The 26,361-nt window shown below is 39.3% G+C and overlaps 1 protein-coding gene across 1 annotated transcript in view; it reads left to right on the top strand.

The window, feature by feature from the left end:
- SPON1 (spondin 1) overlaps positions 1-26,361 on the top strand; it is a gene marked incomplete at both ends in the record, with an annotated part of 176,230 nt that overhangs the window by 125,034 nt on the left and 24,835 nt on the right. The window lies entirely within an intron of this gene.

The raw sequence follows: 26,361 nt of genomic DNA, 5'->3' as shown, positions 1-26,361 counted from the left end.
CAGGAGAGAGATAATTGCAACATTTGATTAATCTTTCGCCTCATGATTTTTTTAATAAATATACTTGTCCTTGGCTTGAATGGGACCTGCATCTGCTGGGTACTTCTAAACATAAAGTGTAGGGTTAGCCTGGCCATTAGTAGCCTCCACCACAACCATGACACGCTGGCCTGCCCCAGGAATGTCGTATTTCTGGAGTTTTTCAGTCTCTTCAGACTGCAACCAGCAAGCCCAGTGCAAAGCTGGGGATGTTGGGTGTTGAATGTTACTGATTTACTCATTTACCAATACCTGGTGTGGCATCAATATAAAGCGCAAAATGGTGTGAACTTGCATTTGTTGAAAGAAGTAAACAGTACCAAGAAAATAAAGGGATTGTCAAGGACCAAGATCAAGGTTCTGTATAGATCATGTTATCTTGTTTTCAAGTTTCGACCTATTACTATAAAAATTCATAATTGTATTATGAATTACTGTTGTTACTATATTAGAGATTAAATAAACTCATTGAAGTTAGTCATGTCCTCAGAGCTCAGGAGTTCCAACTCATTGTAAGCCAAACAGGAAACTATAAAAATTGTAAATATTCATGAGTTGGGCTAAAATGAGCTGTTAATGTCAACTCATTTTTAAATAGTCAAATGTGCATAACACAAAACCTCATTGTCTTTTCTGTTCTACTTCCTGGGGCTGCCAGTATGACCTTGGGAATTATTGGGAATGAATTATTCCTTCACTCGGAATGGTGCTCACACGTCCAGGGTGATGGTGTACTGGGTATTAGAAAAATGATGCCACTGGTTCCTGTTCTCTGACTTGATAGCTTAGAAAAACTCAGTGCTTGCCACTGTCAGTCTGCAATGGACATGGAGTTTACTACCAAAAGAAAAGCTTATCAGAAGAAAGATCTTTTTTATCTCCTTATTTGTGTCTCATTGACACCTACTGACAGAACATCTGTGAGAAATTTATTTTCTCTGCAGGTAAATTGATAGCACCATTGCTTTTTTGTTGTTGTTCACTTGCATCAACACTTCATTGTTAAGGAGTAGGTAAAGACTGAGCATAAAATAGTAGTACAAAACAAAGAAGCCAACACACACACAGAAAAATAAAATAACTTCTGAGCTTTCATAGCTTCTTTCAAGTCAACAGAATTACTTTTATTTACGTCAGAGGTATATTTGTCAACATTAATCTTTTCTAGAGGATGTTTTTAAACTGTGGACAGAATTTACAACAGCTAATCTTAGCAGGAATGGTTGGCTGCAAAAAGTTTCATTTTCCTTTGCCAACTAAATGTCTTCAGTAGAGTTCTCAGGTATTCTGTAGGGAAAGAATGGAGTTATCTTATCTAAGGCAACATTGCAAAGCCCTTTCAGGAAATGCATTTTGGAAAAAAAAAAAAAAAAAAAGATCCATTTTGGAGAAAAATGTTCATTAACAATTGGTACTCTATAATCATTATGTTGAGCAGTAACTTAAAAACTCCCATCTGGCACAAGGAATAATGAATACAAATGATATGTTCATATTTAGGACATTTATTAATATCATTCTAGTGAAATAGCTGGATGTGGCTTTGCATTTGCTGACTTTTTTTGAATTATCTACTTTCTAGCAGCAGTGATAAAAGAACATGAAAGCAAACTAATAGGAATCTTAACAGGATATTTAACGTTTCTCAGAAGAAATCCACTAGCTGTGATAACATATTTGAGGCGGTACACTCAAGCCAAATGGCTAGGTTCTATTTTAGGATTTCCTGTCACTGGGGGGCAACTAGACCATGGCTCTACTTAGCGCCTTGGTATTGTCAGTGGGTTTTCATAGGGCGTTCTCTGAAGGATGGATACAATACTTTCATTTTTTTATGGGCCCAAGTCAAATTTAGATAACGGAACATTATCTGGAGATTTACAGATTTTCAGTCTGAGCTAGGCTTTAAGCAGATGTCTTGACTGTCTCCACTCTTTCTGTTAACAGCTGTTTGCATACAAAAACTGCATCTGGATACGTAAAAACTGACTGCGAATTTCTTATATATATATATATATATATACACATTTATTTTTTTCCCTGATACTGCAGTTTTGCGCCAGTTTGGTCGTACATTTTCATGTTACTCTGTATCAGTACACAATTTACTTTATAGCTCTTGATATGGAAAGACAAGGCTTTTCTGAGATGTATACATTTTATAGTTCAAGCACGGTTTTATGTGGAGCAATAAGAGAAATATTACTGAAATAAAATGAAAAATAACCAAATATTTTATTGACCTTGTCTCAAGTCAGTTCAGTTCTAGTTTCATTTTGATGATTTTTCTGTCTCATTAGAGGTGTGATTTATTAAGCATAATTAATATTCTGCTTATAATTTTCATACAAGCACTTAATATATATTAAATTGAAATAAAAACTCTTAAGTAACTACTATAAAATAACACGACAGCTCAAAAACTATGATTATAAAACAAAGTCTGTATCTTTTGTTGATAAATGTAGATGAATTGAAACAGCATTAACACACTTGTCCTGGAGTAGAAATATTTCATCTCTTAGTTTTCTCCATGCAAATAAAAACAGGTAAGAGCCAACTGACATTAGTCATTCTTGGATCTTCTGGAATTAAGTCCACTAAGAACCATTGTGGGTTTGAAGTTTTCCATGTTAAACATTCCTATGTTCTCCTGTGCAAACTTGTATGTATAACTGGAAGAACAGTTAATTCTGGTTAAGGCTAAATAACAAGAGAGTTACACTTGACTTATTTTTCCAGCCAGTTGTTTTATTTGGGGAGTTTGAAGAGACAGGGGGGCAAAGTTCATTCACAAATCTTCAATATGCTGAAAATATTCTCAACACATAATGCAAGTTAAAACAGACTGTTATGTGCAAGTTCCTTGAAGCATCATTACTGAGACTAAGTGAAGATCTCTTTGTACTGTCAAGAAGTATGAAGAAATCTTATTATAACCATACTGTAAGTAATAATAGTCAGGCTACTTGTGGTTTGCATTCATTCCACATATCCATGTATCATGGGAAAAAATAATTCAGAAGTAGCGGAGTTGAGAAACATCAGAAGTACTACTTTCAGTCATACATGAGGCAAAATATTACCTTCAATAGAGTGGCAATGGATTTTTTGAACGAAATGTTTTACGTACCAAATGGAATCCTAAAGAAGTGCAAAAGGCTAACAGAAACATATTCTAGTTAATGTGTGACAATAACTGTAAATGAAATATTTAATTATGAGCATAAGATAACTGTCTATAACCTCTTTTCAGCCGAGTGGATAGCATTTTTTCCATCTTTGACAAGAAAATTAATTGTGTTGCTGAAGTGTGAATTTAAAGCCTTTGAGTGTCCTCTGGTTTTCATCAGCACAAGTTTACTGACAAGTAGGAGGCCAGCTATTCAACTTCTGAATACAATTATGATGAGATTTGGTGGACTTCTAAGAGATGTTTTTCATTCTTTCTTCCTGTGCCAGTATACAGAAACAAGTCATGTACAGGATATGAAGGACAAGCACAGAGAGGGTCATGGGAGAATGACAGAATTGTTGAGGCTGGAGGGGTCTTCTGGAGATCAGCTAGTCCAATCTCCTGCTCAAAGCAGGGGCAACCAAAGTGGGCTGCTCAGGAATGTATTTATTCAGTCAGCTTTTGAGAGCCTCCAAAGAGAGAGACTCTACAACTTCTCTGTGCAAGCTGTGCTTTGAGTGATTGACCACTCACACAGGGGGGAAAAATAATAATAAAAAAGAATTAAATAGAATTCTCTGTATTTCTGGTATACCACTGTATGAGATAAAAGTAAGCTTTGATCCATCTGCTTCTTGAAAATATAAAATATTGTGCTCATTTTGTTGTTATAGGTAGAACATACTCCATATGTCAGTACGCAATCCAAAAAAGAAAAAAAAAGGTCAAAATCCCTAAAGCCCAACTACAGTATCTATTCAGTGTTTCTGAGGTGAATTAATGGAAATTTTTGTTACGGAAAAACTTGAGAGATAAGGAATAACTGCAGGCAAAAACTGTCAAACTTGTTCACTTCTTGAAGTTGCTTAAAAAGTTCTGGCAACGCTAGAATGGAAACAGCCATGTGGGGCTTTATGTAACAGTTGCCACAGATTAACACATAACATGGTGCCATCTACTGAACAGAAAAAAGGAAAATCATCTCACATTGGTCAGCTTTCTTGCAAGGACTACCTAAAGTTTTGCTGTTGCTTGTATTTATACATTTTCAAAACTATTTTCTGTAAGTGTATTTCACCCCTGTGCAGGTACCTGTGAGTGCACAGCATCTTCTTTTGGTGCTGTTGTTGAAAAGGAACCTTACTTCATCATGGTGTATCATTAGTTCTGTAACAAACGTTAAGGGACTGTGATATAACAATCTGTTATAGCATAACAGTATAATAGGTGCTGTAACAATCAATATGGGTGTTTTATTATGAGGAAGTGGGTAATGCATTTAAAACTAGCAATAGCTGAATTTTGGTGTCACTGGCAGAAAAATTGCCCAGAAATGAAGATGTTACTAAAATAATTATAAAAAACAAGAACAATCTCTTATAGGTAGAATAACATTTAAATCAACCTCAGGTCCTTCCTACTCTGCTGGAGGGAGTGGGTATTTTAGGGATCGTTCTGATTGTGCAGTGAAAGTACATTCAAGACAGTAATGGAAATAAATGTGGGTAAGGGGGCTTTGAGGGGTATTTGCTCTGTGGCACTCTCAGATCTGCCAGGGCTCAGCCTGGTGGCCCAAATGCCCCTCCACTGAGTTATAGTCAGATGATTTATGCAATGTCACAGTAGCTACCAATGAATCCAGCGTACTCTAATTCAGTATATGGTTGCTGGTTTATTTTTTTCCACTCTATTGTTTTTGTTATGTTTCTTTTTCTTTTTCTTTTTTTTTTTTTTTTGGGGGGGGGAGGGTATGGGGTGTGGGATATTTTGTTTATATGTGTGGCTCATCACTGATGTATTTTAATGTTTGCCGTATCATCTGGGAAAAACGGAATATTAAAAACAATGTAAATCTGTTTGTAAATATGCTACTGAGTATAGCTTTTTGCCAAGGGAAAAGCATCCAAGATATTTTAATTGACAGTCTGGTTCAAGCACGTGCATCTCATTTGTGAGTATCTCCAAATATGAACAGCATCCACATCTACCCATTTACATGCACATCTTCACTGGATCTGCTCGCAACATTATATATTAGGATATGCACAGATGATAGATAGAGTGAGCTTAGCAGTGAAAGCATGCTCATAAGCAAAGTATACAGCAATAATCAATGCTCATTTTCATCACCCCTGTACAATCTAATAAGTCACAGTGCAAAGCAGCGAGGAGGCAAAAATGAATGGAGTTACATTACTTCGTGTATGACCAGGTGTGAAAGATGGAATTTGAAGTAGCCGGTGGATTAACAAAAGGTCAAAGTAAGGCAATATCAAATAGGAGAGTTCAATTTTTTGCTCAGGCTGATAGAGATGAAAGCTGAGGTTTTTCTCTTTCTTCAGAGAACAGAATGATTTTGTGTCAAATAAGGGAATTAAATATTTGAAGACTCAATCGAACACATCTATAAGCATTCTCTCATTGTTAGAATCTCTGAACACAACTCATCTTCTGTTCAGCATTGAAGCTCCCCTGTCGCAGCCTTGTGCCGTGCCCATTTCTCCTGTTGTTGGTAACCAGGGGAAAAGACCAGCACCTCCTTCTCCATTTCTCCTCAGGAAGTTGCAGAGAGCAACGAGGTTGCCTCTCGGCCTCCTCTTCTCCAGACTGGACACCACGAGTGTCCTCAGCCTCTCCTCATGGACATGCCTAGAAAGGATTGGACTCAATGATCTTGAAAGGTCCCTTCAGACGCAAACCATTGAATGGTTCTGTGGTTCATGCTGTGACCTTGCAACAACCCTTCTGGCAAAACTCCTGTTCTTGTCCTTTCTTCTGCTAGCGTCTCTCCACATGGAGGGATTTAGATGTGCAAGGAGGCAGAGCTGGCACTTACTTTCCAGCCATACATGGTGTTGATGATAATCCTGACACCCGCATCTCTTTTGCGTCCTGTTTAAATTACAACATTGCCTGAGTTTTTCTCCATTTAAAACCCAAGTATCTAGTGGCTTAATAATGGCTGTTACTCCTTAAAATGTACTTAGAAATCCAGTTTAGGATGCTAATTTGCTTAAGGATGCAACAGAACTACTTTGTCTTCTTGATAAAAGCTCTTTCTGCATTTTAATCTCCTAATCAACAGTAATAGGCTATGGAAATATAAATATACAGTAGTGTTTTTAAGAGGGACATTCCTAAATACTTGTATGTGTTTTTGTAAAAAGCGTGAAGCTTTTAAGATGCTCTTTTAGCATCTCAAGTGCTTCAATCCATCCAGTCAAACAAGTCGGACTCCCTCTGACATCTCTGGGTGACCGAACTCAGAGTGGCCTAAAATAAACATGTAGGGTAAGATAGCCACATGAGCTCTTCGGAGCTTTTCAGCAGCACGTTATTTGCTTTTCCAGTGAACTGGAGTACTTTTTTTTTTTTTTTTCTTCTTCTTCTTCTTGGCTGTCTCGTGTTGGGGTTTTTGCTTGTATATTTGTTTGTAAAAGTGGGGCAGTACTGGCTGTCTTCATCTCTCAGAAAGCTGGCCAGGGTAATGGCAGATCCTTAAATTCAGGCACGGCTCCCAGCCCAGCAAGAAGCCTGCGACTCCCCAGCCGGATTGTCTGGCCGGCTGCCGCGGCCAGCGAGCAGCGCACGCAGCAGGCAGCCTGGAAACCCAGGGCTGCAGCAGCGAGGATCAGCCTCATCGCAACCCCACGGCAGGGAGCCAGAAAAACCTAAAAGTCATGGCTTGAGTGAAAAGCTGAGCCCCCTTTAGGAATGCGTTCAGGATACTCCCGGATTTGTGAGACCTTTAAGTATCCAGTCATGAGCAAATTAAATGAGGTCCCAGGCTCCTGAGCAGCTTGCTAGATGGGAAACCAAGCGTATTTCCAGCAGAAAGCTGCTGAAACTTTGAGGAAATACATTAAACAAACGTGTTTCTCCAGTCTCTTTCTACCTCAGCAAATCATTGTTTTCTGAAATCGTTTCAGTGAGAAATTGTCATCTAGCCGTACTGATAATGGCCCTTGATTTATGTAGTGTCTTACATATTTCAGAGCAGGCTTCCTGCTCTGCAACAAATAGCATGTAAGAAGATATAACAGCTGCCCTTAACAAAAAGATAACGTATAATATATAGCATTAACATTGTGCTTTAATATATTGCCTTAATCAAAACACCATCTCTTCCTTCCCCTCCTCTGTCTTTCTCCTTCTGCTTCTCTCCACGACTGTTCTCCTGGGAGAATAACTTGTTGCTTCCAGTGGCTTTAGATGAAATGGCAAAATCTTGTGTTTATTGTGCAAATGCCTCATCCTTTCTGCCAGTCATAATTTCTGGTATTTAGCAGCACAATAGCTGTTTTGATGGATTAGAAAGACTGAAGGCCCTTCCAGCCACATATCGTACCGCTGACTGGTCACGGAAAGGAATGAGTGTGGGGACAACGCAAGTGGAGACAGCGGCTTTGGGCACGCTGTGGTCGGCATGCAGTGACCTCAGATGACTCTGAAAGAACAGGAAGAATTTAACCAGATCAAGAGGGACTAAGTATCTACAAAAATGACTTCTGTGAAATGAAACTTACTCGTGTGTGTCTGCTCCACGGTTCAGTGGTAGCAGTGTAGCGCAGAGAGACCCAAACTAGCTTTTAACTAGCCTGGTTACAGCAACAGAGATCTGCACAAACAAACTTATCCCACAGAGAGAAACCATCACCTGTCTCTTCCTGTAAACCCTTTGGGCAATCAGGAAGGACAAGGGAAGGGAATTGGGAACGATCTCTGTTACCATACCGACAAAAGTATTAATTCCTGGATGGTTTCACTTACAGCAACCTTCATTCATTTCTGCCATACCAAGTATTATTGATTTCTGCTGCTGCAGCAGTGCCTTAAAGACCTGATTAGTGCCTCCAGGCATAGATGTGTTGTATTTTATAGGCATGTAAGACAGAGATATTCCATGCCCTAGGCAGCTATCAATTCAAGGCAACAGGATGTTAAAAAATATGAGGGGATAGCAAGACAGTAAAAACTGCATGTGAACCAAGAAAAAAGTAATGCTGAACCAGGAAGATGAAGTTGCATGAGTGTTTCTCCCATACCCCATACTGTTTGTGTGAGAATTCATTAATGCTAATTACTGGATCGCTATAGGTGATTTTAGTGCTTATGGTGTGAAAGTATTCATTAAAAAAAGGCTTGGTTGTTCTTGCAACAGGCATACAGGAGGGCACTGCAGACATACCAAATACCATCTTGTTAGTGAATCAACATTGGTGTGCTTTCATCTTGTTTTGTGATGTTAATTAGCTGAGACAAGGTAGCAGGCATAACATTTTTAATGTCAATGAAAGTATCTAAAACAAAAAGCAAGAAGTCACATTTTATTCTGCATCATAGCACATGTTCAAAGCTGAAAGGGCTGCTGATACCACTGCTTGCAGTGAGGCTCCACAGATCAAGGTACTGAGATTTAGAAGGGTTAATTTCAGCTAACTGTCAGTTTTGATAACCACTACAGGTCACTTCTTATACAAGCCTCCCAGGTCGAATCCACTTCCCCTGGAATTCTGTGTTTCGGTTTTCTTTGATCAGCAATAGAGAGAAATCTGTGCCCTGTAAACTTCTGTTCTCACTCTGCTGTGGAGTGCTGGAATGCTGATTTTAATCTTTTTTTTTTTTTTTTTTTTAATCTTCTCTCAGCTCAGTCAGTAATACTGGCCTTCACTGGGAGCACTTGTAAAGTGCCTGAGCCTGGGCATCATGCTGGCATAGCCACAGATAGGGCAGGACTACCAGTGAGCTGGATCACTGGTGCCACTTTCCCCCTGAAGCAGACATTCCCCAGTCCCAGACCTTCATCCCAGAAAAGCGTTAACGAAGGAGATAAGATTCTATTTTTAAGCATCAGTTATCAGCCTTGTGCCTAGTTCAAATATGTCTTCCCTCTTCTATTTCATGCACAGATTAGCTGTGGATTTAGGATATGTTGGAAACTAGATTAGGTCTTGCAGATTTTAAGTGTATATACACAAACTTCATCTTTATAGTAGCAAATTGCATTGATGCTCACTGAATATTAATTTAATAATTATTTTTATTTCTTTTATATATATTTTTTAATCAGAACACCAAATATAATTTACCCTTTTTTATTTTAAAGAATTCGTTCAAGGTTTATTTAAGGGGGTATTTTTGATAACTTTGCAATAAATCTTTGTTTTCCTTGTTCCCTGGGTGAAAGAAGCAATCACTTATTGAAGTTTCAGTCTCTAACAAAAGCTTATTAAGTTAAATAAGAGTGGCAAATACTTTAATGAACACATATTCTACACTTATGTGAGGTACAGTGAAAAAGAGACTAGTAATTTTCCATTCATTATTGTGTAAAATAGCACCATTTATCTCTAATCAGAGGGTTTTAGAAGCCAGTTTCTACAAACAAGATAAGAAAAGCACTGATTTACATTATAAGTGTTGTGATACAGAATTACGTATTTAAGCTATATTGTATTATTGGCTGAACGCCTATAAGAAATTACAGCACTTCAATTGCAGGATGAAATATTATATTGAAAGGCTGCTATTATATTTCATATAAAATAACAGAATTATAACTGTAATGCTAACTTTTAAATACTATTAATGGCTAGCACTATATAATGTCAATAAATAGTGATTTGGTGCTCGTAAATTAATTTCCCAGGCTGTTGGTCAGATTACTCTTTTTAAAGGCAGTATGTTAAAAGTACTATATTTTACATTAGTCTGCACAAGATTAACTGTAATTCAAGAATCATTTCTCCTTTCATCAGAGAACATGAACTTTATGACGAGAACTTTGCCTGTGGATATGTGTATATAATGAATAAGTGAATAATTCTTAGCAGTTAATGACTTTTTATTGTGCTGGGATCCTCACTTACAAAACAGCCCCAAACTGTCAAGCGTTTGATATATGAGCTCTTACTAAATATTAGTTCTCTCAAATACTATATACATCAATGAGAACGAGTCCTTTACTGCCATGAGATAAAGTAAGGATCACCCTCCAGGCAGATTTTGAAGAAGAAATGCATGGATAAGAAGATAAGACAGGAAAAAGTGTCAACCAGATTCATGTTGATTAGTGGAGAGTGTTGAGAAGAGATCATTCTGTAGACACCCAGACATCAGCTGCCTGCTGGTATAGATGGAAATCAGTATAATGAACGTGGTAGGGGAATTTTGTTTAATAATAAGTCCTTAAATTATAATGTATTCCGGAAGAAATTATGCTTCAGAAATGAATAAGCAAATGATTATTTTTGCTTGAGCAATTTAAAGAAAGCTAGCTCCTGCTCCTAAGCTGGAAAATCCCATCTTCCGGCAGCGCAAGCTAGTAACAGTCTTGGACTTTCTTCAATAACACCTCAATAATAACAACAGCCTGTGGAGATTTAAGACCTAGATTTTCCAGGGCCAATTTCCTTGTAAAGTATTTCAATTTCATAGCCTGGAACAAAAGCCCAAGTTTTTGGAAAAACAGACAAAATACTGGGGGTTCTCCAAACAAGATAGGCCCCTTGCTTCTCAAGAGACCCCCTCACCCTCACCCTTTCATTCAAAGGGCCTTATGTTAAAATACAAACAAACATACATTTCCGAATGGATATAGCAGACTGTTCCAAGTAATTTGTATCAGATGTCTCTTCTGGGAATTTCAATGTCTTCTGCAAGACCTCGAAGTTGAAGATAAAGCAGTGGGCTTCTCCATCTTTGGCAGAAGCTGACAGCAGCTCCACTTCAACTGGATCTGCAGTTGCAAGGCAGCAGATTGTTAGGTCTTTTTCTCAGATCTTCGCCAGCACAGCCCTTTCAGACTCATGGAAACCCTTAGGAATGTTTCTCCTTGAGATAAACAGATCCACAAGCTGGCTTCCATTTAAAGATGTCTGAGAAGGTGTTAGTAGTAACCTTAACACTTCTCTGAATATTTTTTCCATCTTCTATTTTTCTCCAAGTGAATCAAGGCAAAGCAGTTTTAGAAGCTGCTTAGAATATCCAGAAAGACCTGTAATATCCTTACAGTGCAAGAATCTGTAAGATTTCTCTTAACCATCATGATTGCGAATAAAACTACATTTCATGCTTCTAGCCAGGTGGTTTTCTGGAATTCTGTGTTCCCTGATATCCCCACAAGGCTTTTTTTTCAACTTCAATGCGTGTTATGGCATAAAAAGTGTTGCACGTGAACATGAAAACTTGACAAATCTTTTTTTTTTTTTTTTTTTTTTTTTTTTTTTTGTTATTTTTCCCCAGTATATTAATGAAATAGAATATCAAATTGTGACACTTAAATTTATTTTCTTGATGATTTGCTTCAGGTAATTCATTCATAAGTCATTTCTTTACCCTAGAGATTTTTGTGACACATCAGAGCCAATATTGAGGTAAAGAGAATGGCAAGAAGCCGTATGTAGAGGGTGTAGATTCTGAAATATTGGTACTGTGCATTCACAAAGCCTTTGGTGGGCTGCAGAATGATGGAGCTTCTAAATAAATCTTCTCTTCTTTGCCTAGGTAAGCAAACAGATGAAAAAACAAAACATACAGAACTAATGAATACTGTAGGAGCTCCCTGCTCTAATACCAACAAAAGACCACAGCAGGAACAAATGGTGAACCTCTTGCTTTTAATAACAAATGTTACATTCTATCCTCAGAAATGCTTGTAAAGCTTTCGGTAGATAAATATTTGTATCCGAATGGAAGAGTTTAGTTCCAAAATTGAATTGACTGCATGTTTAGCATTTATCTTTTTTCTACTTTCACTCTACAGAATGGAAGTGTGCCCTTTGAAAGACTCAGAAAGCCTTTAAAGCCAGATGGTGGCTGTTCTCAGTGGGCCTTCAGGGAGAGTAGGAGGGCACCTACAGTTTGAGTATCTTCAGGAGAGGGAGGAGACGACTGTTACGTCTGGTTAACGGGTGAAGAGAGGCACTTTTTGGTAATGCTTCTCTTGGGGTGGTCTCGCAGGGTTTACTGCTTCAGTTTCTTCTTGGACCTACTCCTTCAAAGCTCAGAGGTGCAGGAGGGCAAGGGTTGCAACCTGCTCCTGGAGAATGATCTCGGCCAAGTATTACGTATTTTTCAGCAGACAAACACATTTCTACTATTGGATAAACACGCCCCAGACTCAGAGTAGTGTTAAGGCCCCCATGACAACAACTTGTTTCTATTTGCTCATTAGCCTACCTTCCTTTTGCACCCTCCTTTCTGTTCCTGTGAGGATGATTGCTGCAAGGAACAGAAAATACCCTTTAGAAAGGTAAAGGTAACTAGAAAAAAAACAGAACAAAAATTGCACCTCACTATGAGGTTAGGCTTGCAGTGCAAGGCACTGCTGTTTTTTTGGCAAACACCAAATCAGAAGGAATTCTGAGCCACAGTTATTATTTTGGCTACTTTTCAATACTGTATATCCTATACAAAAAAAAAGTTACAATAATTTAGAATTTCCTGTGCTTCACTTAGCCAGATAAATACTGGACAGAAATGAAGAGCAATTTCTTGATCTGAAACCAGTGGAAACGTTTATCATTTGTAGTTGTAGTGTTTCAGTGTAATGACAATACATCAAATGTTTTAGAAGATTAAATACATATTTTTAGTATCGGATGCTTTGTGCATGTGTCAGAGAAACAACATACCCTGCATTCCCAGGACATTTTTGTTAGGAAATATTGGTTAAAATCAGCTTAGCAGAACATGGATAAACTTGTTGTACCTTCCAGAGTCATAAATGTTTTCTTGCTTCGCATTTCCATTCCAAAGAATACATTTCTGCAAAAGATCGTGATGTTTTTGTTTTTACTGAATGTAATTTCTCCCCAGAGAAATACTAACTAGCTTACCTATATGCTCAGTATTGCCCCAGATACAGCATACATGTGTTACTGCGGATGAGAAATTACGTACACACTTCAGAAGTGAAAAATGGACCTTCTACTAAGAGCAAATCTCTTTAATTTTGATGAGCATTGGATTCAGAATTTGTCGCTGCAGCTGAAACAGAAAACCTGTAAAACAGTCTCTTGGGCTTTTGGAAGGGAGACAGAAATAACCTTATCTTTGCACTGCCCCTGCTGGTCTTTTTAGCAGGAATCTCCCAAGAATGCTGAGCTAGAACATACTTCAACTAAACGACACCCTTAATCATCGTGCTAGAATGTGAAAGATTTGGGAAGTGTAGCGATATTTTCATCAGGATGTTATTGTAGGAGATTCTTCTGGTAAGGAATTGTGAATTAATGCATTTTCCTTGCTCGGATGCTGAGGTTTCATTTCTTTGAGTACTGCCTTTAAAGGAGCCATTAAGAAAACAATAGGACCACTCATCTAAAATAAAATAATGTAATTAAAAAGTAAATCACCGCTGACACCAAAGTGTATTTAAAAGCAGCTGCAGTCAATAAGATGGTTGGATTTTAGTGCGCAAAAATGAAAGGCATGCAGCCACATGGGACCAATAATGCTGGGTGATTTATTGTAGTGGAAAAGTGCAGAAGAAATCAGTAGAAACGTGGACGTGAAAGAAAGAAAAGAAGAAAGAAAAGAGAAACTATGAATGTTTAAGTCTTCTTGTCAGTTCCTGCAGAGCTGTAAGTTCGTGCAAGGAAGTAGTGATTCAGAGACCAGGGCTTGAGAAATGCTGATAAAATTAGGATTGTCCTCCTGATCAGCCAGGGAGAGGTACTCAGGAGCAGTTTGGAAATGCCCGTGTCTTGGAAGCACACAAAGAAATGTGTGCATAACAGGTGTAACAAGAAAAACTCTTAATTACTTCAGCAGTTTGGTCACATACTGTTAAATTCAGAGTCACCTGTCCATGCTTACAGTAAGTGGTGCCTTCCTTCAAAAACCGTACTAATCTTTGTGTAGTTCAGTTATTTGAGAGCTAAACTGCTGTTAATTGTGAACAATTAGATCTGCACTTGCAAATGTTCCTGTCTGTTGTATAAAGCGGCTCTGACTCAGAAAATGAAGAATTGGTAAGGTGTAATCATATTAGCAGTTGGGATCTCTTCAGCTCTTTGAAATAGTCTGTGTGAGAAGAAGAGGTTTGTGTTCACCTACGAAATGATCAGATTGATTTGCAGACTGTGAAGCTGGTTGGTTAAAAGCATTGAACTTTGGCTCGGTAGTACTGGGTTTTGTTCTCAGAGCTTTCACACATGCTTGCTTGACAGGAGAAAAGTTTACAGGAAGAGATAATGCTCAAAATTTAAGGTAATTCTAAAGTTTAAACATTAAATGTGTTTAATTAATGAGCTAGCTGGTGGAGTGGGGGGTGGGAAGAAATGTGAAACAGCAGGAACAGTGCATGAGCAGAGAGTACTGGATCTGAGTTCCCGGGCTCTGAAGGTAATTGTAGCTTTTCCTGATAAGCAGAATGTATCTTACGGGACATTGGGTTTCTCTGTTTCTTGACTGCGTGATTTCCTTCTAGTGCATAATACCTTTTTTCTTATTATTATTTCATTTCATCTGTGTAGTTCCTGTGAAATGTTATGACTTGTGTTGGGGTGTTGGCACAGCAGGTAGCTCCGCACAAAGTCTGTTGGTGCACAGAAAGCTTGGTTTGGACAATTGTCAAGATTGGATGGAGTGGCAAAAGGTCATTTGCTTTCAAACCAGGGGAGAAAAGGATGAGGCCAAAAAGGTAGTTTGAGAGAATGTCTTTTGAGGGGTGATTTTTTTTTCCAAGCAAATATTATAATGAAATAATTCCATTATAGGATGACATAAAGCAATCTGCTTCCTTTCTAGATAGTATTGGGGAAATTAAGTGTTCAAAATTCTCATATATCTCCCTTAGGTAAGTGCCCTCATTTAGAAATCCATTCGAGCAAGGTGCAGAGTGGAAAGACACATTTGTCTGTCAGGTCAAGGTGAATGCCAGCTAAGGGCCTGGCTCTTAGCACGCCTTTTAGATATGTTTTGCATTGGTCTTGGTTTTGTGAGAGGTACGTTTTGAGCTGGAGGTTGTCCTTATCTTTACTTGGTTAATATGATATTAATGTCGTTAATGTATTTCACAGACAGCTTGATCATGCTTGCTGGGTTAATTAATGTCTTAACCACAAATTCAGATTGATGGTCCAATATGTAGATGGTGGTATATATCTATGTAGTTACACTGAGCTTTCAAAAGGTGGGTTGTGAAGTCATTAGGTTTTGTAGAAAAAGCTTGGTGTCCCTACCTGTGCTTGTGGAATAACAGCTATCACTTCTTGAGATTTACAGGTAACTCCAGCAGTGCTGTGGTTGACTTTGCCTTGGTTTCTGTGTCTGTATGATGGTGCAAATGACTTACAGGAGAGCTCTAGAACTTAATAATCAGTAAAAGCATTTTTAACCAATAATGAGGCAATGTACCATGAAAATACACAGTGCTATTAATCGGCTCATCAGACTTCATAGAGAATGCCACAGTAATTACATATTTTACGGTCTTCCTGTAGTTAGTCTGGAGCAACAACTCGGCAGTGCTGTTGTGTGTGACCACTCCCATCAGTCTGTTTCAGTGTGCAATTGCAGTGCCAGGAGAGGACAGGATGAAACCACACTGTGTGTGTTGTGTGCTTTTGCGTCAGAAATCATTCATCCTGATGAGGCAAGGGACAACGTATCTTTGAAGTTACTCCACTGAACAGAGTCTAAGCATTGGCTTCAAAATGAGGTGCATGGCATTAACCATGCCTTGCTGCTCTGATTATTAACCCCTTTGGCTGCTTGCCCTGCAATAATGGAGCAGTTCTAATTTCTTTAGAGATTAGTAAAAAGAAAATAATTTTACTTTAAGGGTTAGGAAGCAGTTTTAGTAAGATAGCGTAACACCTGGAATTAGGACTTGAGTGGGGAGCAGTCTGGTCTGCTAGTGTTGTACAAGTAAAGGAGAATAATGTTTGTGTTAGTGCTCCGGTGTCAGTCCCCCAGTATGTCTGCGAGAAGAGGGGACTGGAGGGAGAGAAAAGAAAGATGAAAAATAAATACCTGTATACATTATCCCTGACTTTAAAAAGTTGAGCAAAATTCTAATACTTTTAAATTCGGGTTGCAGAGGTACTAGAAAAGAGTTTGTTAGATGCATCAAGAAAGCCAAATCAGGTGATCTTAACAGTAATGTGAGTTTTACTCCTATAATGCGAAGCATGCTTTTTTGGCTCTAGACATGTCACTGAATATTCAAAACACTTGTTTCATGGCATAATAATGCATTGTGTCATTTCATGGTAACATGACTAACAACAGCGAAAATTTAAACCTAACTTCAAGATCTAACTTCAAGATAATCCCATGCATAGGTTGGTGTAGGTATCATTTCAAAACAACCATAGGAAGCAGCAAGGGACACACGTCGCGATAAACATGGTTAGCAGCACACTTAGGTGCTGAGCTTTAAGGTGTGCCCTTGCCAGTTAGGGCTCTTTTACAGCTAAAAAGAAAATACATTTATCCCGACCTCAACCGCAGCGATTGCCTCTAACTCTTTTTATTTTTAGAATGCTTATTGTGGTGAGTGAGTACAGTGCAATATGGTGAATGTCTTTTTTAGAGGGTAAACTTCTGTTTATATTACTTAATTTTGAATTATTCTGATCATAAAGCAAGTATATGAACACTTTCATGTCCTAGGGATATTTCAGAGTCCTTCAGAGGCTTTCATTAAGACAGACATATTTTTGCACGTCTGGCTTATTACACAGACAACTTTACCCAGTTATCTGTGATTGATTGCTATAGGATGACACACAGCACTGTGGCTACAGGGTTTAATTCTTGCCTCTCCCTTCTGTCTGCTGTTCCGAGTAAGCAACTAGAAAGCAAAACAGCTAGAGAGCAATGGCAAGCTCTTCCCTGGCATGCTTATGACACCAATTGCAGATGTCACTCTAATAGCAGCTCATCCTGCTTTAAAAGCTGTAAGTCTTACATAATTCCTCTCCTAATATTAATTCTGTGCAATGACACATGTGAACTACAGCTATATTAACCGATCCAAAGATACCTGGAGCAACACGAATACTCTCCAAGCATCTAGTAGCGTGGGCACCAGTTGGGGAGGTAACCTTCATCTGACCTCCTGCACTGCTCTGAGGGAACAGTTAGGGCTTAATAGCTTACAAATACAACAACAACAAGAAAAACCCACCGCTAACAAACATAGTAGCATTGCCCAACTCTCCAACTGCTAGAGATAGAGAGGCAGAGCAGAGAGCCAAGGCTACCTAGTGCAAGCCCCTGAAGTCTCTAAGAAAAGGTAAGGAAACTTTCCTGGGTTATTCCGAGTTCCTGGATTTGTCTCCACATAACTCAGAATCATAGACTGGCTTGGGCTGGAAGGGATCTTAATGCCCATCCAGGGGGCAGAGACCCCCCCCAGCTGCCCAGAGCCCCATCCAACCTGGCCTTGAGCACCTCCAGGGATGAGGCACCCACATCTTCTCTGGGCAGCCTGTGCCAGGGCCTGACCACTCTCTGCCGAAACAAGGCCCCTCTGAATGTATAAAAATCCGTACTGGGACAAAGGACAGGAGGATTACTTGTCCGAGAAAAACAAAAGCAATCCACTCCCCTAAAAGATAATCCTGCCCTCAGGAAAAATAGCACCGTCTGTCTCTACCTTGATCTAGCCCTCCTAACTTAAAGGGGTGCAGAGGCAAAATGATGCAAAATTAAAGGATGCGGAAAGGAGCAGGGTTATCCGGCTGGAGCCGCTGTCCGTGGAGGACTACATGAGTCACGGAGGGCAGGCTGTTGTCTGCTGTTCAAAGGGAGGTGAGGTGCAAGGAAGTGGGGTGGGAAAGGCATCCCCCGGCCAGAAAAACGGCAACACCTCCACTCCACCAGGAGAGCTCTAACATTCCTCTTACAATCCTGCTCCTCTAAGTCTGGTTGGATGGCTTCGTCCAAAAGCTGAAAGAAGTGTGTTTTGGCCATTAAATTCTGAGGCAGGTTAATGCCAAAGCATAAACCTTGAGACTACCCAGTGCAAGAGAAATGGTCCAGGGGAGCAGAAACCTGTTTGGCACAGCAGGGGCTGAGCGGCAGGGGGGTGGGAGAGATGTGAAGCTGCTTTCTCTAAAAGAAATCTGCTTTTACAGGTTATAGAAAACATAACTCACAATAGGCTCCTTAATTCCTTAATATGATTAAAGGCTACATTTTTTTTTTTTTTTTTTTTTTTTTTTGAGGTGGTGGCAGGGGCAAGGAATGGTAAACAGTGTCTTAGACATGGCATCCTTAATTGAGGGAAAGTAAGCTGCTGGACAGCAGTTAAAACACATTTAAAATATTTATATTGTACATTCTGAATGAAAAGAAAAAAAAAAGAGATTGGTTTGTGAAAAGTGCTAGCAAGGGTCAGGAAAGCTCACCTCTAGGGCTAACTTTCCGGTCCTGTTTAAAATCACTTGCTCTTATCTGAATAATTATTTCTGTTACATTTTTACATTCAAGCTATGACTTTTGACTGATGCCTGAGAGAAGCAACAGGATGAATAATTGTAATACCTGGAGTCTCGCTGTCAGTATTTACCAGCATTGTTCGCAGTCCCTGTTCTCTGGGCTGTTTCTCAGAGCAGACACAGTCTTCTCCTGAGGTTTCCTGCTGATATTTAAGCAAGTGAAACTCACTTATTCCTGGCATGCCCAAGAACCTGTCTCCATACTTTCATCCATGCCTGCTTTGAAACTATTTGAAGGAATCCAAGCAAAAAATGCTGTAGTTACCTGAATATGAATCTGGTGAGTGAATGTAATCCTTTAAAACACTTCTGTCTGTGTCTCCCGTGAAGGCAGTTTCAGCTGTACTGCTTGCAGGCTGCCATTCAGTTGCATACATCTGCTTTATTGTATGTAGAACGCCTTGGTGTGATGGACTGCTCCTTGGTGTGTTTTATTCCCCTCATTTCTTTTCCAGTGTGTTCACCATTTCCAGATCGTGTGTGAGTTTAAGATAACAGTAGCTTTATAGCACTTACATATAGTTTTAAGGGGTGGTTTAATCTAAAGCATTGATCAAAGTGGGAAAGACGAGACAGAAGGAGGACAAATGGATTATTTATTAGATCAACCTGTTAAGCACAGGGTGGGAATTACCGTGCTTATGGGCAGCTTCCAAACCTAGTTTAATTCCCTACTTTAAAAAGTTGCCATTCCTAAGTGTAGTAGAAAGGTCTTCCCTTGCTTTTGGCAAAGGTAATTTAGGCTCCCAAAATGTTCTTGTAGTCCTAAAGACAGCAGAGTATTCTACGCGAGTGAAGAAAAATGTGCAGTACAAATCAACTCACAACCAAGAAGTGGCTGACAAGGGAGACCCTTTCCCTACAAAATCTGCTCAGCCGCAGCAAATGAGGGTTCCAGTCCTTAGCACATACCTAGGGCTCATTAAGACATGCTGCTAAGCTTTCTACTGTGGAAAAATGAATTATTGCTTTATTAGGACACCCTAAATTATGTAACCACACCTTAATGGAAACAAAATAGAGCATATGATTTTCACCGTTGCCATTAGCAACAGTTCTGTTGTTAATTTCAACCTACATTCCCCTCCTGAAAGAACCACAGAATTGAAGGAAAACCGTGTGGGACAGGTAATGCAGAAGATTTGTTAGCGCAGAGTGAATCAGGGCTTTGGGGATACATACTCAGGGTAACGATGAACATACTGCTTTTTGCATTCCATCTTAGTAATTTTTAACAAAATCGGGAATTTTAATTCCCATAATTCCTCTTTAAAAGCTTTTTTTAAAAGTGCATTGTCACCTAGCTTCTGTATAATCACAGTACTGAAATTATAGCTCTAACATATTACCATAATTTCTGAAAAATACGGAGAATACCTATGTTTTAGGGAAAACGTCAGCCTGATTATCTGTCAGACAGGTTTTTCCCTGTAGAAGTAGGTGCAAAATTGCTAAGTAGCCAATTCAGGAAAGCTTTCCTTGCATCACAGCAATTCAGCAGGGACTATCTGAAGCACTGGTTTACTTGTGTTCCTGAAACTGGACCTGTTTGGATAGAAATGGATATTTCTAGAGGGAAGACTCAAATCTGTATGCACCATGATCAAATACTGAATCCAATTCAGTCGTATTTATTATATATCTTAAATTATGTGATGTTTTCTCAGCTCCACTGGCTGCTGGAGGATTCACAAAATCTCTGTCATATAAACAGAGTATTCAGAGAAAAATGAGCAAACACGGTCCTGGTATAATTCCACTGCCTGAAATGGATTTTTGCTGTTGTTTAAAGTAACCCCAAGTCTGTGCTAATGAGTTTAAGTATAATCTGCCCGAATGGAAGTATATCATACAATTACACAGAATTTAGTTACCATCAAATGGTAGCGGTAAGTCTTTTTCTTTAGTTAGATTTCATTTTATTTTTTCTTCTTTCAGATACAGTAATTTGTGACTAAAAGCTCAACCTTTCCGTGGAATCACAGAATCATAGGTTTGGGTGGGAAGGGACCCATTTAAAGATCATCCAGTTCCACCTTCCCTGCCATGGGCAGGGACACCTCCCACTAGACCTGGTTATCCAAAAACCAAATTCTGCAGGTTCTTTCATCAAAACACCTCTGCCTGTTAAGAAGAGCAGCATCTAAGCACTGAGGCTTAGGCAACTACAGCAGCCTTCTTGGCTGCACCTACAGGAAAATAGAGGTGTTGCAGGATGCATTAGCAGCTCATGATAAGAGCCTCATAAGTATGGTTATGCAGTGACCATGCTAACAGCTATGGGAAACTTCTGACACACTCAACATAAGCAAGAAATGCTCGGAAGCCTGGGTAGACTCAAACCAAGCTGACTGCTTATATGATGAATAAAACATGCCCATTCAGAGTGCATTACAGGAGATCACATTCACAGTTACTATAAAGCAAATGTGCCTGTTAAGTATATTTACATGAAGATGAACTCCAGAGCAAATAAATCTGTATGTGGATGCTTTTATCCCAGAAATATTTATCACCACAGAACAGACAACTACTTCCTTTCTCAAAAAAAGTTTTTACAAGTTTCAATGGTGTGCCTGCAGCAGTGTCCCCTTTTTATTCAAATACAGCTGTAAAACAAGGAGACAAGATGTATATGGATCTTATCAATCAGGAAAAAATATGCCATATTTCTGTTATTATCCATGGAAGTCCTTAATATGTTGAACTATCTGTTTTGTGTTAGCTTATGCTTCAAAGACAAGATGCTGGTTTATTCTTTTCTCAACCTAGATAGGAAGTGTGTATTTGTATTAGGGTGAAATAGTACTTTGATTCCCCACAGGAAACATGCTGTGCGGTATAGTTTTTCCTTCTCACCTTATCTCTTTCTCTTTCATTACAAATTATTTTTTGAGAGAAAGGATGATCACGCAGTTGAGATGCTATCTTAAAACTCAGATATGTTGGTTTATTTCCAGAAGGCATTCAATTCATCGTCTCGGAATTGAGGATAATGTTGCTATTTCTTCTTTCTTGTGAAAATAAGTCCACTGTAGATAGAGAGGCACTGGGATATTATGAAGATGGGTATTGTGGAAAGAATTAAATGTTCTCTCTTCTAAAACAATCAAATGAATGCCAAGCAGTGGCAATGTGAAATGAGTGAAATTAAGCTCTGGCTCAAAACAGGTGTTTTTTCATTCTCACAGTTCATTGAATCAGACTCTGATTTTGATGTCAGATAGTACACCATCATTTGTTTAGCTGAGCTGAATCCAATCATTATTATGAAGTGATAAGTGGCCTGCACAGTAACATTTTATAATGTTATTCAGCACACATAAGATAAAAATAGTAATAAAAATTACTCAAAAAATAACTTCCAGTCCAGAAAATCGACTAATCACATCACTTAAGCAGCAGGAGCACATGAGAGAGTACACATGGTTTTCCAAATCCTGCTAATCTCTGTTATTCCAGTGGTATTCAGATGATGTTTAAAATTTTCCTGAAAGCTTTCATTACATTTTAATGGATGTTGTTGTTTGAACAAGTTGCCTTTATTCCCTTGGTTTGGGAAGACCTCTTATCAAACACTTACGCTGCTTTTTTGAGCTACGTCCATCCCACTTGCTGTTGTTGAAGATGAATTCTTCAAGATTTCAGGCACAGCTAACAATCCAGCTTGTCAGTGGTTTCATACCATGGGGTTCTATCTGGAGTCCCTTAATGACTTTATTAGTCATGCCTCTTCAGTTGGACATTGCAGGAACAAATGGATATAAAGTAAACAATTAATTTTTACCAACTTCAGAAGATGGGTAAGGTGTCTGTATGAGAATGATGCTACCAACTTTTCAAAATCGCACTCTTAGGACTTTCTGGAGGACAGTACTTTCATAGGGAACAACTATTGAGCCAATCAATTACCCACCCCAGCTCAAAGCACTAAAATAGAAAGAGGGTTTGGAGGGAAGGGTAACTCTTAGCTATTTCTGCATGCTTTCACAGAGGCTGCAATCCAAAAACCATTGAAGTCATTTTGGAGGCTACTTTGTCTCCACTGGACTTCTAAGCAAGCTGTAAGCATGTAGAGAAGGGTCTGATACACCTGGAAAATGAAATTACATAACTGAAATAATAACTGGAATTGAAGACGAGGCTCCAGGGGGCTCTACAGAGACTTTATGTGATCTTTTGTAAGTCGTTATGCCTAACTGCACTGCTGAAAGGGATTTCCCAGGAAGGTTCCCAAGAGGTAATACTAGCTTAATTACCAAATCGTGACTTCCTACTCAGAGGAGCGGCAGAGACGTTGCATCGACAGCAGCACATGCTCACAGCAAGCAGAGACGTGGAAGCTGCTGCAAGCAAGCTGGTGGGGAGCCAGGCTCAGCAAATACTCAAGTATCTGCTTCGTGATACGTACGCAAGAAGGAAAGCCTTCTAAATGGGAAGGGGAAAGAGAGTAGCAACTTTTCTCCTTTCTGTCTCTAACAACTGACAGGTAGTCCCAGATTCACCCCTTGACAACTTCCACATGCACAGAAGCGTAGCTTGGGCTTGACAGTTTTCTTCCTCTTTGTTGCTATTGGAAGAGATGTGTATAAGGCTTTACCAGAATAATTTTCAGGAGAACCACACAAAAGTGTTCTTTCCTTTAACTTCTTCTGACGTTCATTGTTACATTTTGACACTCCATCATTTTGCAGATGATCTGGTTTTCTGTTTGAAAATCTAACAGTTTGATTACTCGGGAATCGTAGCTTCCCAGCCAAACACATAAACGATGACAACTTGGAACATACAACAGTGAAACATCCTAGTTCTTTTGCCATGTTTTGACATCAATTTGAGTGTTTGTTTACTTCAAAAATCAAAGCAAAACTTTGGGAGTACGAGGAGGAGAGAAACACGGCTACAGACATAATACAGGAAGCCCTGAGAAAACGTTAACTAAAATTCATACAAATTGAAATTGTTTGGTGTTTATGCCTCTTCTCTGAAGTCTGTACATTTGGGTTATAGGAGACAGTTGGGTTGTATCAACTAGGTACGTATTATTAATTTGTGTTTCACTTCAAGCATTTTGTATCCTCTCAGTTCATACCATCTGCCGATAAATTATAATTAAGGAGATCGACCAGAAAATCCAAGCACTGTGTCTTTTCTGTAGCTTGCTCTCTACCTATAGACTACTCACAAGGCTGTGAAACTTGTGCAGCCCATAGCATCTGTTTGCCCGGGCTGTTTTAAGCTTAACAAATTCTCTTCAAAAAGAGGCCAGCTGGAGGCAGAAGAAGGTCCCCCCTTTCCTGGAGGTGCTGCCCTCAGAAAAGCCACCAAGCTGCTGGGGAGCAACTTCCAATGAGGACACCCTGGACAGAGCTGTGTACAAACCATCTCCTGGGGTTTTGGTCTGCTAGCCTTGCTGTTCTGATTTTTATTTTTATTTTTTTTTTTTCTGTTTTGAAAAGGTTTGCTTTCTAGTTCTGCTGAACCAAATCTGACTTTTTTGAAAGCCTTCTGCTTGTTTTTAGTGAGTCTCTGCAAAAGAAACAGGCATATGCACATGAAAGCCATGGCCACCTCAAAACCTGTTGCAGGCTATCACAGCCTATCATCAGTGTCTTACTCTTTTAAGTATAAATTACCCTGAACATTCAAGCTAAATATACAGTAGAGACAAAATGCAATATTACATCATCTTCCTGATATAAATGCCTTGCTCCAGGAAAACTCCTTAATTGTGAAATATCTGCCCAGATATATGTGTGTGTATGTCTATCAGTGCATGTAAGAGTAAACCTACACTGGCATTGATAGCAGTGTAGCTGTTAAATTAAAAACAAATAAAAAATTAGATATAATACAAATCTACATCACAGAGACAACTGTGTAATTAGAAAATCAATCTGGAATAACAATGATTTATTTCAAGTCACAGCTAATCCTGTGTAATTTTTAAGGAACTCTAGGTACTAGAAACGTGTTTTGTTTCCAGGCCCACCAGAATACTGGACCCTGCAGCATTTAATTTTTGTTGCTGTTCAGAAAGTGGCCATTAATTCATCTCCTGCATCTGAATTTCCATCTCCCTCAAAAATCAGGGGCTGTCTGAATGTACATGCTCTACTCCCTATTTCCTTCCCTCTGTGCATACCACTAAACTATTAATCAGCCCCTCTTGGTACGCATTTGTAATTTGAATAGCAGATGTTAAAGTGTTTTCAGACACGAGTGATTTGGATGTTACTGACGTGATTATTGTCTTCTATTAGATAAGCAGTATATAATTTTAATAAACATAAACATTTGTACTCATAACAGACTTTCCTTGGGATGTACGAAGCGCAGTTAATTATTCTGAATGCAGATGACTTCTCAAGGAAAGTAAATGAAAATGTGCCTCTCTGGAAAGTCTTAAGGTGTTGAAACAAGGAAAATTGAAAGCAAAGTCAAATTCTAGTGACAGAGAAAGACGAGTAATGCACGAAGCCAGGCCTTTAACCCCATTCGTTTAATCAGTTTCCTTCTAAATTACTTTGGGGGGGAATCTGCTGCTTCCATTACGAAGGCATGGAGGCAAGAATAGGTTTGCCAGAGATGAACTGGGCCGTTCTGCATCTCTCCTGCACGGCACGTATTGCTGTTGGGGACGGGGCTGTGCTGGGAGCTCAGCCTGCTGCTGCTCATCTGGGGCTTGCCCCGCTGAACCCCTGCTTGCACAGTGCTGCTGTGGGCGGGCTGCTGCTGGTCAGAGTGAAATTCTCTTTTCCAACTAGATGAAAAAAGCTTTTTGTACTTTCTTGCATTCAGAGAGTCAGACTTTCAGCTAGCTTAGCTCGGTGCGTGTAATGTGGAGTAGACTTCAGCCAAGCATCCTTATTTAGGAAAAGGAGTTTCATAACGTGGCTTATCCATCCACTGAGACCAGGGAGGGGTCATGTCCCATGTGTATTCCTGAGACTGAAAACCTTGTGTGTTACAGAGAGGGCCCATCAGCACTGCAATAACCTTGCTTTGGTAAAACAGGGGAGGTCAGAAAATACTGAGAGAGGTGGAAACAACCAGTGAAAATTGTTTTCTTTAAACAGAGGAGTACATGGATGGATTAGAGCTAGCCTGGGGTATCAGAACTATTGCTATTGAGCAGGAAATGGCACAATTATCACTAAATTGAAAGGCCAGCTCTGTTGGAAGTGCCAATTACTTGTAATGTATGAGGTAGGTTTCTTAGTCTAATTGGGAAATGTTTTTAAAAGACGATGGAAATCATGTGAGCAAAGTGTGAACTTTGTGTTCCTCTAGGCGAATTACCAGGATGGATTCCTGGGGGAGATAGGGAAGATGCTTCTAAAAAATGTGTGATAGATGTCTTCTGGGCATCAGAGCCTCATTAATGGTATCCTGCCTTTGTCCTGGGTTTATTGTATCAATATTAAGTTTAAAACTGCTGGTGCAGAAATTGCTACAGACTTTAGGACATCATCTTTCTACAATGCTTTGCCACACTATGGCAAAGAGGTAGGTGTTGTATTTCACCCTGTAATTTTTGCATGAGTAAGCAGAGAGCAAATAGCACATGCTATCGACAGTTTTACTTGGAGGAGGTTGCAGTGCATTCACCATGGAGTCTCCAGATATGGGGGTATTAAATACTGCAGCATACATTCTCCAAGGTATATTAGCTTGCCTACAGTGGTAGCT

The sequence above is a fragment of the Netta rufina genome (assembly GCF_964035555.1).
Source record: "Netta rufina genome assembly, chromosome: 5".
In the NCBI taxonomy this organism is placed as follows: Eukaryota; Metazoa; Chordata; class Aves; order Anseriformes; family Anatidae; genus Netta; species Netta rufina.
The sequence above is the reverse complement of the archived record's forward strand: the minus strand, read 5'-3'. Positions and strand labels throughout refer to the sequence as shown.